Here is an 18,526-nt window from a genome sequence, read left to right on the forward strand (position 1 = left end):
AAGGAATTAACTATAAGACCACACAGTGGCCAGATTTACTGTCCATTGCACACATCTTTGCTTAATAGCTGAATGGCTCCTATGTATTTAGTCCTATGCATTAATTTAACAATATTAGCAACAGCAACACAACTTAGATTTATATATCACTTCAAAGTGCTTTACATCCCTCTCTAAGTGGTGTACAGAGTCAGCATACTCCACCAATAATTCTCATTTTATTGATCTCAGAAGAATGAAAGGTTGAGTCAACCTTGAGCCTGACATGATCGAACTCTTGGCTGTGAGCAGAGTTAGCCTGCAATACTGCATTGTAACCACTGCACCATCACGACTCTTAATTGATCATTTTCCCTAGTTCCAAAGGATACTGGGTGGTCTACGGCTAAAAAACATATGTTATACAGATATATTCTGTATATGTAGACAGTTGAGATTATAAAAAAATAATAGTAACACTATGTAATAATAGCATGTAATTAAATAATGAATCAATAGATAGGGAAAAAATGACTTCTTTTCCTCTTTTGACATGCTAATACTCTGCAGAAGTAAGTTAAAACAAGAAAAGGTCATATAACAAGAAGGATAGCATAGCCTTCTCCATGTTTGAGATAATTAGTTTTATGATGAAGGATTCAGCACAAGTATAAATCTAGAAATAGACTATCTCAGAACAAGCTAGACTTTTTCAGAAATGATTTTTCTTTGAAAAGTCAACTCTTAGCAAAATATTGAAATAGTAACCTTTTGCTTTTGTTGCATTTGAATCCGAAGTTCCTAGTATTAAGAATTTGATTATAACAGTCCTTAAGATTTGCTGCACTTGGAGAATTCCTACTAATGTCCATTTCCAGAACAATACAGTTCACAATAGCAAAGCAATGCAATGCAACACAACTTCCCTTCTTTTTATATATCATGATGAGCCCTATGAAGAGGTAATCACTTAGAAATGTTTGTACTGAAAAAAAATTCTGCTTACTATTGTTTATTTCTTAGTTTATGCAGTGCAATGAAGGAGGAGGAGGAGAAGGAGAAGGAGAAGAATCTGATTATGTTCAATCCTGCAAATAAATAGAGGACAATTCAAGCATATGTTTAGCTTTACCTTCTATTATAAAGTAGAATCCTGTGGCTTTGTAACCATGCTGTTTATGCAAATCCCTGTTACAGTTAGCAAAGCTTTGAGCATTGTATTTATTCATTAGTAACAGACAGTGGGCTTTTGGAATCTTAAGTATAATTATATTCTGCAGCTTTAATTTAGTGTGCTATCCTAGAAGCTGCAGCTATAAACACATAGACAAAAAAAGCTTTAGAAAACAATTTAAGAAAGAGTTTGATACAATTAATTAGTAATGTGCAGAGATTTCTTTACCGACTCCTTCCCCTATTACCTAGCCTAAATTTGATTTTTTTTTCAAGGTTTTTGTGTAGTTTCTCCTTTTAGTGTGTTCTATTTCCCCAATTACCATTTGGGGAGACGCTGTTATGTTTCACTGCACTCCTGAGAGCAAGTTGAGATCAAGAAGCATAATTGAGAAGCTATTGAACATAGTTATGGGAGATAGGTAACAATATCAATGAAAGGACAGCTTAAGGTATGTTTATAACTTCTAATACCTAGGAATTAAGTTTTCCAGGTGTATGTATGAAAGAGAAAGAGAGAGTCTGTGTATTATAAAGTTACACAAATAAGAGTGGTGCTTTATTTGTGCTCTCTTTGTGCTCATGATGCTGATCACTCTATCACAGAGGGGGAAAAGTGGATTTTGTTGAGTGGGTGGTTAAATATATGCAGAACTTTGTCAGGCCACACTGCCACTTTGAGGGAACAAGTGCTTGCTCATACGAGATTGGATTACATGACTTCTAAAGTACTAAAGTTCCAATTCTATGCTTCTAAGTGTAAGCCACACTTTCCATATATGTAATCTATAAAGGGGTTAAATAAAACCCTTCTCCTCTCTACAATTCTATTAGATACATTGAAAACAAATGCATCCAGTCCCAAGAACAGGAAGCATTGCCTGAAGTGGGATGGACTGATCTAAAGAGAAACATGATCATTGCCACCTGAAACATATTTGATCATTTCTAGTCCTTCCTGGGGCAACCTTACTTCTAATCCAAGATGTTTATGGAGATTCTCAGTGATCTATGTCATGGTTGTCCAAAGTACTTTTTCAAGAGGCAACTGGACTTTCTGGTTTTTCTTTGAAGACATTTTGCTTGTCATCCGAGAAGCTTCTTGGATGGGAAGTGAAACATCTTCAAAGAAAAACCAGAAAGTACAAATGGCTCTTGAAAAAAGCACCTTTGGGAATCCCCAAGATTCACATTGACCTTGATCTGAAATGAAGTACATCTTTCAAGTCATTTGAAGGAAAGGAAAAATATGGGCCTAATGACAACATAAAGGCTTCCAAGTCAAATTGAAAATCCAGCTGGTCCACCTTCCTTTAACATGGGTGAAGGTTATAAAAAGCTGAAGAAGATATTGGGAGATGGAGGAGCTGCTGCCATGGCTGTCAGTACCTACCCAAGTGTTAGAAAGTGAAGGAAGTGGCATGCTGTGGATGACATCTGCCAGGGGGAATAGAGAAACTGGGATGCTATGGATGACATCTATCAGGGGTAATAAAGTAGAGAAACTGACATGCTGTCATGGTAATAATGTCATCAGTGCTGTATCAGGAATTGTATAAAAGCCTAACTAAGCATATCTAGCTAGTTTTTCATGACGGGTTAAACCATTTCGTATAGGAAGCCCTTAAAGAAGACATGAATTCAACTACATCTCCCGCTTTCCATTCTTTGGCATCTGGGATCCAGAGACAAGATGCCACTTTTTTAAAACTGCCTTTGCTAGATTTATTTTCTACCTTACAGACCTGGTTGCAATAGTCCCTCTGGAGATGATATACTGGGAAAAGAATGTGGCTTAGTACCAAATTCTCTGCAGAATCTACCTTATTTGCCTGCTCTAGACAGATTTTTCCCTTTGGCAGAATCATCTGCTCCATTACACAATGCTTCCATTTATGGTGAACACTTATCCAGGCATCTCCACCCACAGCTGTTCTACTCACCAGCAAATGTTTTACAGAAGGTCTGTGATATCTTACTACTTCGCTGATTTGTATTTAATAGGCTTCCATCAGACTGCAGACTGCATTTTTTTTTCATCAACTCAAAGTAGTTTCCTGGGTGCCAAGTGAAAAATAGCCCCTTTGGACCTCTTACCACATGGTTCAACATGAATTAATATGAATAATAATACCACATAGTTCAGTATTAATTAATATGAATAATAATAAGAATCACAAAGAGCCTTTTTTGTATTTAAATCTCTCTCATAAAGATACAGGTGTTGAGAAGCAGCTTTTAATTTTTAGGGATGTCTCCTAGGAACTTTGTTTAAAAATTCTGTGTTCAGTCACTAAGCTTTGCATATAAATTACAAATGAACTTTGCATACATTGGTAATATTATAAGGTAATTTGCATATTAACAGCTTGTGTGTGTATATGTATCTATGTGCCTATGAATGGTATCAAGCAAGAACCAATTATATGCTACTCACATTCCACTTATTTCAGCATGCTTTTCCTTGGGATAGACAAATATGTCAATATCACTTGGCTTAGTTTCTATTTTTTAGTGATCAAGGACCACTGATTTGCTTGGACACATCCTCAGCTCCAAAAGTACCCCTACCTATCTTCATTGTGCCAGTCTGACTCATCCCACCCAGTTCTTCCTATGAATCAGGGACATTGACATCTATGTATGCAAACAAAAAACAAAAAACACAACAACAACAACATATAAACACACCACAGTGCAGTGCATATAATGTTTTTACTTATGATCAGAATGGGGTGTTTGCAAGATCCTTATGGGGACATGAAGATAAAGCATGCAAAATAACACAGATATTGGTGTAGGGTTTTTTCCCCCAATTCCATGATCTGTGCAAGCATGAAACATTGAATATGGAATTGCCTCTAAACTGTATAAGTAAACAGAAGCCTTTCTCTAGCAGATATGAGATCACTTAATGCAGCTTCACAAAGCCATGCTGGGAAACTCATAATCCTGATTGAAGGATGACAGTTCCTTCCATTGCTACTGCACAGCAGTTAGTATTTAAAGGAATGTGGCCTATGAACTGGCAAAAAGCCATCAATATGGCAAAGAGCCATCAATATGTCACAGGCCATCAATATCGATAGTCATGAATACTCTGATCTTCAAAGAATCTATCAAGGTTTTAAAAAATTAAAAACTTTATTTGGTAATCATTATCACAACTGTTGGGAGAATAAGCCATGGGTTCATTATAAGCTAAGTGAAAAAGAATGGCCTTCTGATAGGCCTGCTTTTCTTGACTTTATTTTCATTGAGTGATCTTGAGTTTTCAAATGGGCTCCTCATCTTTAACAGCTATGTGAAAAGCAATATAACATACAGACAGAGTATAAATAAGTCTTTCAAGTTGTTTGAATGCAAACAAGTGAATATTTGGTTAATTAAGAAAAAAACTGAGTTAATTTGGTATATTGTCATAAACCCAAGATTTTGTTTAAGAAAAAGGAGAAACATTCATTCATTCAACCATTCATTCATTACAAAGCAGAGTTCAACTCATCCATTTTTCCTTTTAATACTAAATTTATATGGAAAAGACAAGAATATATAAGCAAATGAATTATATATAGTTCAATCTTCAATTATACCGAGATACTAAAGACAACAGTATCTACTATATCCTGCTGGCCAACATGCCTTTGAAATTCTGCATTCTCTGTCCTCCTATATGCACCCTGAATATTTTGGCCATTTATATGGTATATTCTTCCAGGAAAGCAAGCATTTTAATACATATCTGTAAAGTATTAATGCAATGTGAACTCAACTCTGTTCTTGGCTAGGCCTCTCATGTCTAATTGCAACATGAGATAATTAACAGCATTAATTACATGAACTATAATTTTGACTCAGCCACTATAATCAGCAGGAAGACATTATATTCAGGCACCTTTTGCCTTTGTGGCCATCATCTGTTCCTAACCAATGAGATGGACAGTTTCATTTCCATGGTAACTGAATAGTTTCAAATAGCAATGAGAATATAGGAAGGTGTTATATGCAACTTCCAAGTTGTGATAAAGGGACAAAAATTTATTCTGTAAAATCATTATATAAAAGAAAAAGGAAGAAATAATATTTGTATGAAAGTTAAAAAGAAAAATGTAACAATTAGAAGATTGGAAAGCTGGAAAAAGAAGTGACCTGAGACTTTAAAACAGATAAACTGACAACTGTGCAAATTCTTTATTTATTATCTCCCTAGTTTGTTGGATTATAATTTATCTTTGCTCTTATCATTTGTATTGTTAAGTATTTACTACTTAGTTTCTTTAATCTTACAGTACATTAAGGGTAAATGAGTTGTGCTATAGAGAAACCCAAGCTGCTGTATAATTCTCTGCACAAGAAATTCTACAGTATTGGCAATACAGTGCCTCTAGGCACCACAAAATAGCAATCACAGCTGAAGAACATTGGCGTTTTGTTAGATCTCTTATGAAAATATTGAAGTCTCATCACATCTCATGAATTCATGACCTAATGAGATGACATTTCAGAGAGAGAGAGAGATATATCACCAATGTTTTGCAATATTTTTCATTCAGTTGCAAACATTTGTATGTTGACTATAATTATAATTTTGGACAGCTTACAATAAACACAGTAACATTCTATAAAATATTCTTACAATCAAACCAATTAAAGTACTATGAATAAAACCTATTAATAAAAACAGTTGTTATCATCAGCCAGATATGAATGCTATCTTGTAGAGAATTATTGCCACTGTTGTTGTGAAACACTATTAGAACAGGGACATAAACAACCCAGGGGAGATGCTGTAGATTGGCAAGTTGTTCTGGAGCAAGTGGGCTATTAATTACAAAGTTCTTTGTTCTTTAGATCCAAACCACTGACCATTTTCAAGGTAGGTACATAGAGCGCCATTTCCTTACTAGAATGTATAGGATAACAGGTTCTACTTAAAGAAGATGATATCTTGAAGTCGACATGGATCTGAATATAAAACAATTTAAGGACAATCACAATAAATTGAATGAAGACTGGCAGTTTACAGTCAGCCAGCAAAGTTCCTTTTCCTTCTTCCATTCAATGGTATTCAATTCTTGGAGACTGTCCGAAAGGACAGATCTTTTCTTGGCAAGCTCATTTTTTTGACATTGCCTGCATTCTAAGGCTGAAAAAAATGACTGACCCAGTATCATTCAATGGCTCTGTGCCTAAGGAGAGAACAGAATTCTCAATCTCCTGGTTTCTAGTCTGATGCCTTAACCACTACACCAAACTGACTTGATGCTTTTTTAGACAGGTGTTATCCTATTAAACTAGATAACACTGTTTGGCAAATGAACTGCTGCATTTGATGCCAACTATAATTGCAGATTCCCCTTGAGTTCAGTCCAACATAAAACACACTACAAATTGAGAAGGGTATGGATTACTGGTTTTAGTACCTCCTAGTCTAACAGGAGCTGTGAGTTCAGGAGAACTCCTAAGGTACGCAGTAATTCCTTCAGAGGAAGGAATTCTTCCTATACAGATATATAAGGAACATCTATACCACTTAAAGGTTTCTGGAAAAAGAAAAGGGAAAAAATCCTTCTTGCTAAGATTCAGCTGTACCCTGTTTGCTCCAAATATTGCTTCATGGCCTCCAAACACCAAGTCAAAACATCTGTCAGATCACCTTACAGGTGTCTCAAATAATATCATGGTACTAATGGTTGATGGTACTGAACAGTGCAAAACAAGAAATAATACATCCACTTACAAGTTTCAGCATTGATTATCCCCAATGCAGTCCCCATTCCATACTTAGCCCTGAAACTTGCCTGGAAAGAATTGTGATAATCCATCGCACCCAGAGCTTTCTGTAGTTGAAACCCAAGTTATCTCTAGATTCCAGTTATTGCAAAAGATAGTGTGATGATGCCAATGGTCAGAAAATATTGTTGAACCTTTTTCTAAAGGCCCTCCTACATTTTAAAACACAGAGAGGCATAACATTACTTTATCTGCAAATGAACAGGGCATACTTTTATCAGTACTTTGCTAACATATTGACAGTGATGATATTGAAGGGACATATGGCTTCTGCCTTATAAAATCAACTATCAAAAGCAGTAACCAGTAGTCAAGAAATATGCCACAGACTAGTATTTACTGGAGAGCAATGAAGGCTTTCAAAAACTTATTCAGATAATGTGATGTAGAACAGAATCATGTAGGAAATGGTATTTCCTGCGACAGTGTATGAAAGCTAAATTTGGACTTCAAAGAAAAAGGATTGAAACAGAATTTACACTTTTGGATTTTAGTGGCACTGAAGATTCCCAGGAACAGCATGGGTAGCCAAGAAAACAAATAAATGGATCCTGGAAATAATCAGTCCAGAATTCCTACTTGAGGCACAAATGATGAGGACCATATTTTGGAACTACTGTAGAAAGATCTAGCTTTCCTAAGATGTTTATAATGCAGGAAAAGGTGGAAGGAAAGAAGAAGACAACAAATAACAAGATGGATAAGCTCAATTAGTAGCAGAAATGTGTTGGATAGCATGATCATCCCGAGTTTGGGGACAGATCATCCAGAAGAAAGCTTATATATTAATTGCTAGAAGTTGTCACCAATTTGATCACACATAATCAATTTATTGCTAATTCAATGTGAGTTTCCAAGAAAAAAATACAAATTATCTAATTAAACTGGAATAGTTAATTAGTACTTATAATCTTACAGTGGTGAATTCTGCTGTAAAAAGTACAAATGTAACACTATATGCCTGATTCAGTTTTATTTTGTATGTTTATACCTTTACATAACAAATTCTTGGTTTTTAAACTTCACTGTCTAGCAAAAATAGTGTGCCAAGTTTAACCACAAATTAAAAATGACTTTGCAACATAAATATTTGCATTGTAAAACAGTTTCTTGTGAATCAGCCTTTAGTTTATGTAGTACTTTAAAACACAAGACAATTTTTATAGTCCTTGCTATAATAAAAATAATGTAATGCTTTGATTGGATGAAAATGTGCATTGCCAATTAAATTTAGAAGCATAATCTCATGTAACTATAGTATGCTCTTATGAATTTGGCTTGAGATATTGTAAAGGTGAATTAGAAATTCAAGTAAACGAGGGTAGATACGATATTGTTGCCATTACAGAAACTTGGTGGGATGAAACCCACAAATGGAACATACAGCTAGAAGGATTTAAATTATTTAAAAGAAATAGACCAAATAAAAGAGGAGGTGGAGTTGCACTATATATAAGAAATAACTACATCTCTACAGAAATAGAGCACAACAATGATGAAAATTTTCTTGAATGCATTTGGGTCAATATTAAAGGGCGGGGGTGAATGATATTGTCTTATGTCTATACCATAGGCCACCGAACCAAACAGAGGGAGTAGATGAACTTTTTGTTAGTTTGCTAACTAAGGTATGTAGGAAGCACATCACAATAGTAATGGGGGATTTTAACTACCCTGACATCAACTGGGAAACAAACTCTGCACCAAGTGGAAGATCCAACAGGTCCCTAACAAACCTAGCAGACAACTTTGTTTCCCAAAAAGTAGAGAAGGGAACAAGGAGATCAGCCATATTAGACTTAATTCTCACTAACAGAGAGGAAATGAAAGAAGGTGTTGAAGCCAGAGGAACCCTGGGGGCAAGTGACCATGCAATATTGGAATTCAACATTATGCGAACACAAGTAGTAGAACAAAGTCAGAGTCTTGGATTTTAAGAGAGCTAATTTCAATAAACTTTGAGAGAGCTTGGGAAGAATTCCATGGATGAGAATCCTCAAGGGGAAAACAACTCATGAAGCTTGGGAAATTTTGAAAAATGAGATTACAAAAGCTTAGTCTAGCACAATACCAATGAAGAAGAAAAATAACCAGCATGGCTGCATAAAGAACTCTCTGGGAAAAAAAAGACAAAAAAGTGAAGTATAAAAAGTGGAAAGAGGGGGACACAACTAAGGCAGAATATCAGCAAATAGCCCATGCCTGTAAAGATGAAGTAAGGAAAGCTAAGGCTCACAATGAAGAAAGGCTTGCCACAAAAGTAAAAAAATAACAAAAAAAGCTTCTTCCAACATGTTAAAAACAAGAAAAGAGTTAAGGAAACAATTGGTCCATTACGGAGAAAGTGGCAAGAAGGTGATAAGCAACAGGGAGAAAGCAGAACTATTTAACTCATGTTTTGCATTTCTCTTTACACAAAGGGATAAAACGGTCCAACCTATCAAAAACAGCACCACAAAAATCAGATTAGGAACAAAAATTGAAATAGGGACAAAAATAGTAAGTGAGCACCTGTCTACCCTAGACGAGTTCAAATCACCAGGACCGGACGGATTACATCCCAGGGTTCTGAAGGAACTGGCAGACGAGATCTCAGAACCACTGAACTATATCTTTCAGAAATTCTGGAGCACCGGGGAACTGCCAGAGGACTGGAAAAGAGCTGATGTGGTTCCCATCTTCAAAAAAGGGAAAAAAATAGATCCAGGAAACTATAGACCTATCAGGCTGACCGCAATATCAGGAAAGAATCTGGAAAAGATAATCAAGCAATGAATTAGCGAACATCTAGAAGTAAACAAAGTAATAGCCAAAAGCCAACATGGGTTTGTCAAAAACAGATCATGCCAGACTAATCTTATTGCATTATTTGAAAATGTGATAAAATTAGTGGACCAGAGGAATGCTGTTGATATAGTTTACTTGGACTTCAGTAAGGCATTTAGTAAGGTAGACCATAACCTACTACTAGATAAAGTAGAAGAATGTGGGTTGGACAGCATCACCACCAGGTGGATTCATAAGTTTCTGACCAATACAATACAATACAATACAATAGTAGAGTTGGAAGGGACCTTGGAGGTCTTCTAGTCCAACCCCCTGCCTAGGCAGGAAACCCTATACCGTTTCAGACAAATAGCTATCCAACATCTTCTTAAAGACTTCCAGTGTTGGGGCATTCACAACTTCTGGAGGCAAGTTGTTCCACTGATTAATTGTTCTCACTGTCAGGAAATTTCTCCTCAGTTCTAAGTTGCTTCTCTCCTTGATTAGTTTCCACCCATTGCTTCTTGTTCTACCCTCAGGTGCTTTGGAGAATAGTTTGACTCCCTCTTCTTTGTGGCAACCTCTGAGATATTGGAATAATGCCAATCGCCAATCGCACTTAACATGTAGTCCTCAATGGAACTGCATCTACATGGAGGGAGTTATGCAGTGGAGTACCCCAAGGCTCTGTTTTAGGCCCAGTACTCTTCAACATCTTCATCAATGATTTGGATGAGGGAATAAATGGGGAACTCATCAGATTTGCAGATGACACCAAGCTGGCAGGAATAGCCAACACTCAAGAAGTTAGGCTTAAGATACAGAAGGATCTTGACAAACTTGAACATTGGGCACTATCTAATAAAATGACATTCAATGGTGAAAAGAGTAAGGTTCTACTTTTAGGCAAGAAAAAACAAAATGCATAGGTACAATATATGTGGTACCTTGCTCAATAGTAGTAACTGTGAGAGGGATCTTGGAGTCTTAGTGGATAACCATTTAAATATGAGCCAGCAGTGTGCAGCAGCTCCCACTGTATAATGCCTTTGTAAGGCCACACTTGGAATGGTGCATTTAGTTTTGGTTGCCACAATGTAGAAAAGATGTGGAGACTTTAGAAAGAGAGCAGAGAAGAGCAACGAAGGTGATTAGGGGACTGGAGACTAAAACATATGAAGAACGGTTGCAGGAACTGGGTATGTCTAGTTTAATGAAAAGAAGGACTAGAGGAGACATGATAGCAGTGTTCCAATATCTCAGAGGTTGCCACAAAGAAGAGGGAGTCAATCTATTCTCCAAAGCACCTAAGAGTAGAATAAGAAGCAATGGGTGGAAACTAATCAAGGAGAGAAGCAACTTAGAACTGAGGAGAAATTTCCTGACAGTTAGAACAATTAATCAGTGGAACAGCTTGCTTCCAAAAGTTGTGAATGCCCCAACACTGGAAGTCTTTAAGAAGATGTTGGATAGTCATTTGTTTGGAACGGTATAGGGTTTCCTGTCTAGGCAGGGGGTTGGACTAGAAGACCTCCAATGTCCCTTCCAACTCTGCTATTGTATTGTATATATCCAGCTGTAAGATGCAAAATGAAGCAGTGCTCAGCTGTGTTACTTGAAGCCAATGCCTAAAATATGGTGAATCATTACAAACAAATTGTTTTTCAGTTTTTCACTTCTGCTGCTTCTGCTGCTTCTGCTTCTGCTGCTTCTGCTGCTGCTGCTCCTCCTCCTCCTCCTCCTTTTTGAGATATTCCAAGCACTTGCCAAAAACATTTTCCCTTCCCCCCTGTTGCATATGTGATTAGTAGTGAAGGTTAAAATAATAATAATAATAATAATAATAATAATAATAATAATAATAATAATAATAATAATAATAATAGCCTGGGACATCTAGACACCATTAAAAACATCATGCATCTTGATTCAAGCACCGCTGTTGCCTTCAGAATACCTACAAAACAACAATATACCCTTCCTTAGCTATGATAAAATTTTCTTCTTTTCATTGAGTTAAATTCTCCCCACAGGAGATAAAATGAGGCTTCAGAGAATATGTTGGAAACTATCTGAATTATAGTCTCCGTGTTTAATCATGTCCACATATACTGTATTGTTAAGGGCCTGATGTTAACTTTTTATTTAACATTATTATTCAATAAGTGATATTGGTAAAGAAGGTTACTTCTTGATCCAGTCAACTGGCTTTAAAATGATCGACAAATACTTCTCCATATAAACAACTTGGGAGTAATTAGCTAAAACTCTGGAGTCTTTAGCAGATTTAGGTCATGTTTGCTAATTTAAAATAAGGCAAACAAAATTCATCAATGTGAGACAATATGCCATGCCTCTCTCTCCCCCCCCTCTCTCTCTGTTTTTTTTAATGGTTGGTCATGCAGCCAGCCTAATATTTACACTGAATTTGGCATTTTTATCCACCCACCAGATCTTTTATTAGGCATGTGTTGTTGACTGATGGTGTTAAAAGGTACTGTTGCAGGATATAGGTTATTGTAAATGATCAGATTTTTATAGTTGACTGAGGGTGATGTTGTCAATGTTGTGATGGTGATTATTATTAATAATAATAAAACAGTTCAGTCCAATGCTAGATACTGACCAGAGGTGGGATAGTGGTTCTGTGGGCGTCGCTTGGTGGGCATGGCATGGCTTTGTAGGCATGGCAGGGGAAGGATACTGCAAAATCTCCATTTCCTCCTGATCAGTTGGGACTCGGAAGGCAGAGAATAGATAGGGTGGGGCCAGTCAGAGGGGGTATTTGCCAGTTCTCCAAACTACTCAAAATTTCTGCTACCAGTTCTCCAGACCTAGTCAGAACCTGTTGAATACCACCTCTGATGCTGACTTATTTTGGTAGATTTCCAGTTTTCTAGAAGTGAAAAGAATAAGTTCTCCCTTTAAAAAGTAGAAGACGTATCTGACTCAAGTATTTAGGTTTCAGTTCAAAGGATCCAACATTCTGATACACTTTGTTCTCTTCCATTGTCTGCTTTTCCTTTCCTTTAAGTATATATAAATGCCATCTTTCTGGAAGCTATATTGAGAAAGCACTCTCAATATTCTGTCACCGTGACAAAGATAACTATATTATGAGAATATTGAAAAGACATTTAAAAAGTGCTGTATGTGTATATGCATAAAGTGTGATAGTTTTGCAATATCCTCAAAATTAATGAAACATACCTACAACTTTTCTGCTATTATGTCTGATATCTCTGTACTTCTGGGTGGGGTGTACTTCTTCAGATGACAAACTGAAGATGACTCAACTAAAAGTAGAGCAGATAACTGCAATGGAATGAATGAGTACAAACATAAATGTTTGTCTCAAAGGTGCTTTTCAAAATACAACTGGACTTTCTTGGGGAGGGGGTGTTTTCTTGAAAATGTTTTATAACTCATCAAAGAAGCTTCTTCAGTTCTGCCTGAATGGTGGAGAATGGAAGGATTTATACTCTTCACATTCATCTGGTTGTTACCCCACTCTGGAGGTTGGCTGTTAGCTTGACCAGATGACAGCAACAGCAAAATGACTGCAAAGAATATAAATTCTTATATTCTATCTAAGAATATAAATTAGTCAGAACTGAAGAAGCTTCTTTGATGAGAAATGAAAAGTTTTCAAGGAATAAAGCACCTTTGGGACAACCATGACCTGGACATTTGGCAGTCTCTACAGAAACTGGCTATTTGTAATCCCTCTCTGGACAAGGAGAGGATTTTAGATTGCCCATAAGTATTCCAGACAATTGCAACTTTCAAGGAGACCTCAAGGTAGTGGTCTCCAATAGTTTAAAGATTTGGTATATGTGGGAATATCTACCTTGTTCAATACATGGGTAGGACATTTAAGGACACTGGATTCGCATACTTCTTTTCCTAGTTACTTTTGGAGATTGCATGTTCAGCTACCAGGAATTTTTGAATCATCATATATTTTACTCTTTTCTTATTGGTAGGGACATTTGGATCATATGGGTTCCATCCAATATACAGAAAAATACAAAAGTGCTCTCTGCTTGTCTTTTCTGTTCTATAACTTTCCAAGCCCCTTAACCTACATTATAAAGTTTTTAGGAAGTCATATTGTCATTTGGGAAACAGCTGTACATAAATGAAATCACAGAATCATAGAATTGTGCAGTTGGAAAAGACAAGGTTCATCAGCAGAATGCACAGGAAATTAACCCACCCAGAGGTGGTGGCTGATGACAGAAACAAAATGTTAAAAAGTTATAATATTTATGTAGTTACTTACCAAGCACATCTAAATTATATTAAAGTAACCAAAATATCTTTACAATTCCCAAGCCATATCACAATGTTTGAGCAACCCAGTTTGGAAACTGAAAGTTGAAAAATTTGACACACTCTACATGTCCAATGTCTTCTTTAAAAATTTCCAGAGATGGAGAATCCAAAATATAAATAGGAAAAAAAAACTATGTTCTGCTTTTTGTAAGATGGGCAGGTATATACATTTGGTTAATAAAATAAATATCTACATTAAATTTTGGCTTGTCTAAATTTATTTGATGTTTGTATTTTATATTCCTGATAAATTTCAGGGATGCTCGGTGTATCAATTTATTCTAATACGTTTAGATTTCCATAGACCTAAGCTCGTCTTCCTTCCAGAAGAGCTGTTATTCAGTTCAAGAGAAAGCACAATGGGATATCATGGATTGACAAGCAAGGTTTGTCTTCTGGAAAACTGAATGGGAAAGTTCTAACCTCAGAGGAAATCTGTAAGAACATTAGAAGCTCTTGAATCTTTGCATTAGGAAACTGGTTTTGTAGCATCTACTCTAAGGTCAGTTAATTTTAGCCATCCCCACATTATATGCTGACAATGAATCAATTTTACAAGTTTGTAAATGTGCATGGAAGATTAGTCAGCTCTTTTGAGTTGGCTACAATTGTGCTTCCTCAGCAAACTTCTCTGGAATTTGCCGTTCCAATCTTCCTTCTCTTATTACAACAATAAGAGAAGCAAAGGGATCAATATGTGACCCCCATGGAAGTCTTTCCGACTGTGTAACAACATGAGTCTGCTCATTGAGTTAGTTCTGTTTTCCTCTTCTTGGTGCCGCTGCTTCTAATTCTGGTCCAGATTCCCTGCTGCTCAAAATGCAGCATCTCCCAGGGTGGGCTGTTATTATGAGTTAGCTCTAATACAGCTAAATAATTGTATGGCCTTCTGCTTCCCAACTATGACATAGAAAGACATCAGCTTGGATCTTTATTTTTCTGTTTGGCTTGATTTGTGATTGCTTTCCCCCTCCCTCCGAACTTGTAAGTCCATTCAGGGTGGGGAGGGAGAGAAAGTGGATTTGCTGCCATCTGCTTTATCTTGGGGTTGTGAAATGACTTGTTTAAGTTAACTAAAAGAAGAAATAGTAGAATTCAGCATGGTGGCTTAAAATAGAACTACCATAAATCTAAAGTGGAACCACATGTTCCTGTCTGTATTGATCCTCTTCCCCCACTTTGGTTGACTTTTTTCTCTTTAAGTTTTTTTTTTTTTTTGCAAAGGAAAGGATGCTGATTTCTCTTTCAGTTGCCTTCAGTTAGGAGAAAGTGAGAACAGATCTGGCTGTTTCTGTGGTCCACAATGGATCAGCCAATTAACAGTTCTGATTGGGATCAGAAATGCAGCAAAAAATAAAACAGAAGTAATAAGCCTGTACAAAGTGTGATCAGTGTTGTTTCAGCAAAGTGATTTGAGATGGCTCCTCAATTAGAGAAAGTGAGTTACAGTACTGCACTTCAGAATGAAACACTGAAGCAGTCTGACTTGACTTGGTTAGCAGCATGTGTGTAGAAGCTCCTTTAAGCATCAAGAGTAAAGTGTACACTATTCAGATCTGAAGCAGACCAAGGTTCTTTTTGATTTGATGTTGACACTTTTGTTGTATCTGTCAGTAAGTCTTTGAAGGAGACTGTACTTGTACAGTTTCAGAATCAGAATAGAGCTGGAAGGGAGCTTGGAGGTCTTCTAGTCCAATTCCCTGCTCAAGCAGGAGAACTTATATCATTTCATATAAGTGACTGTCCAGTCTTTTCTTAAAAACCTCCAACAATGAAGCACCTACAACTTCTGAAGGCAAGCTGTTCCATTAGTTAATTGTTCTCACTGTTAGGAAGTTTCTCCTTAATTCCAGGTTGATTCTCTCCTTGATTTGTTCCCATCCATTGATTCTTGTCTTGCCTTTTAGTGCTTTGGAAAAAAGTTGACCCCCTCTTCTTTGGGGCAGTCCCTCAAATACTGGAAAAGTGCTATCATGTCACCTTTGGCCTTCTTTTCTGTAGATGCATGGCCACAAGAAAACTGTGTTGGTGGTAAAAGAGATATAAAGGAGATGGTAACAGAGCATCAATGTTTTTTTTTTACTGTTATTATATTTATCATGGTTGCATTGTTGGTACATTTTGTAAGATCTCCTGACCTAAGGCAAACATTTTATTGGGCCCAAAATAGTTGCTATGCAAGACCAGGAAAACCTATAACTACTTTAAAGAGCTGTTAGATCCAAAACATTCTTGTCCACCATAATTCCAGAGCAAATCATGAGAAGGCTTCAATGTGTTGCTTTGAAGGGGAGCATTGCTTTGATCACTGAATCAAAGTACTCCACAAAAGCTCCACACAGTGCCAAGGTGTTCCCCAAGTCATATTAGGGAGAGAAAACAAAGGCAATGAACGTAATTTTAAAAAGAAGAACATGCTGGCAGTTCAAAGAGATGTGATGGAAACATTTCTCTTTCAAAAGGCAGAAGAAAGAGTAAATTGTTATATATAAATACTCTCCAAATAGTAGTGTTCCTTGGAAGTTCAAAGAAAAGAAAGAGAGGAGGAGGAGGAGGAGGAGGAGGAGGAGGAGGATAGCAAGTGATAAGCTGAGTTTCTTATATTTAAGGAGGGCAGAGAATAAGGAGTAACAACATATCTTATAATCTTAAAGAATAAATTGGATCTCACTTTACAGTTCCTGCTTTCCAACTACTCCCAGAATGGTGGCAATATCAGCTAAAAGGAGCTCATGGCTACAGATGACATTTAAATTGATATTGCAAACAACAGGCTCCATTACCTCAGAATTTGCTCACCACATTCCTAATATGGTTGTTTTCCATGCTTTATTGTTTCCCCATTCCCACATAATGCATTTCAAGTAGCTTAGGTCAACACACTTCTCCATTCTTCCGGTTGTTTTTCCCCTCCATCTTTGATTTTTCTTTAAGCAAGTGGCTATTCACTTCAACATATTCTTCTTATGACTTTATTTTTACTTTCTTTCCCCATATTCCATCCTTGGGGCTTCAGTGTGCTTTCTGTGTCTGGCCGTTGGACTGTCTCTATCTAATACTCTTGTTGCTTGCTTGTTTCATTCAAGTACATGTCCATCGAGGTGATGTTCAGTTTAATTATTTTTTTCTCAAAATTATGACTTATGAGACCTTTATTGGTTACAGGAATTTTCTTCAGTGATCTTGGCCACACCCCAAAATTGCTGACTTCTTATATATTTCTCAGAATGTGTCAACTTGAGAGGATTTCGTTGTTCAGCATGTAAAAGTGCAGTTTCATGAAGTGTAAGTAGTCCTTGACTGGAATTTCTGTCATTAATTAATGGGATCGTTAAGTCAGTTGCACACAGTTTTATAAACTTTTTGACATGATCATTAAGTGACTCCAGATTCTCCCACTGATTTTTCTCGTCAGAAGCCCCCTGTGAAGGTCACAAATGGCAATAATGTGACCCCAGGATGCTGCAACCATCATAAATACATGTTGGTGACAAAATGCCTAAATTTTGATCACATGACCACAGGAGTATTTTTACAGTTGTCAGTGCACGGAACAGTCATCAAAGCTTCTTTGATAAGTCTTGGAAAAAGTCATTTATTTCCTTTAAACTAGCCCTAGCCTGTGTCATTTGAAACATAGTACTGATCTAAACTGGACTATATCCCTCTCAATTATGTCATATTCTTTCTCCCAATCTACCACTAACTTTTTAAACTCCTCTACTTTGTGTCTGGTCTGCCTGCTTGTCTTTCTCTTTGATCTTTAAGTAGTAATAGGAAAGGGGTGTGGTGCATGTCAACCAGAAGGTCTTGGATCTGCAAGAAAGATGTGGCATGAAATAAGACACTAAGAATTTTACCTAGAAGAATGATAGAGTTTCCAGGTATTTCTGGTTCAGGTATTATGTATATTTTCCACCTTATTTATAAAAAATAACTAGCTGATAACTCATGTATTTATTTATAGGGGGGAAATGTCCAGACCAAACGTAATTTCTAATATTGGATTTTCCCCCTTACCAGAGGGAGCACCCCTTGTGGAGTACTGTGAAGCCATTACCATGGCATCTCCACTGCACTGTACAGTAGAAGCCATTTTAAGGCATTTATGATTTACATTATTTTTAAAATGGATAGGTCATCTCTAAATCTCTCTTCCTTAAAAGGGCAGGCAATCAAAAAAGGGAGTAGCTATCCATCTATCAAAGATGATTGAAATGATTCCTGCATCAGCAGAATGTTGCACTAGATGACCTATAGCCCCATTCCATCTCACACATTAAATTATTTCTTTCACCAGTTGTGATTTTTATGATCTTACTTTCAGAATCAGTCTCTGCAATGGGTTTGCAGAGCCTATTACTATTTATTACTTTAAAACATTTATATCGCTGTCCATCTTATGCGAGTTTGGCCTGCTCCCAATCAAGAATGAAAGCAATATCAATAATAAAACAACATTAAACACCATATCAGC

General features: G+C 36.7%; 1 protein-coding gene across 1 annotated transcript in view; it reads right to left on the reverse strand.

Annotated features, from left to right (window-relative positions):
- Positions 1-18,526, reverse strand: part of LRFN2 (leucine rich repeat and fibronectin type III domain containing 2) — a 338,082-nt gene that overhangs the window by 74,598 nt on the left and 244,958 nt on the right. The gene's annotated exons all lie outside the window — the stretch shown is intronic.

Source organism: Natrix helvetica, assembly GCF_964273705.1.
Source record: "Natrix helvetica genome assembly, chromosome: 2".
Classification (NCBI taxonomy): domain Eukaryota; kingdom Metazoa; phylum Chordata; class Lepidosauria; order Squamata; family Natricidae; genus Natrix; species Natrix helvetica.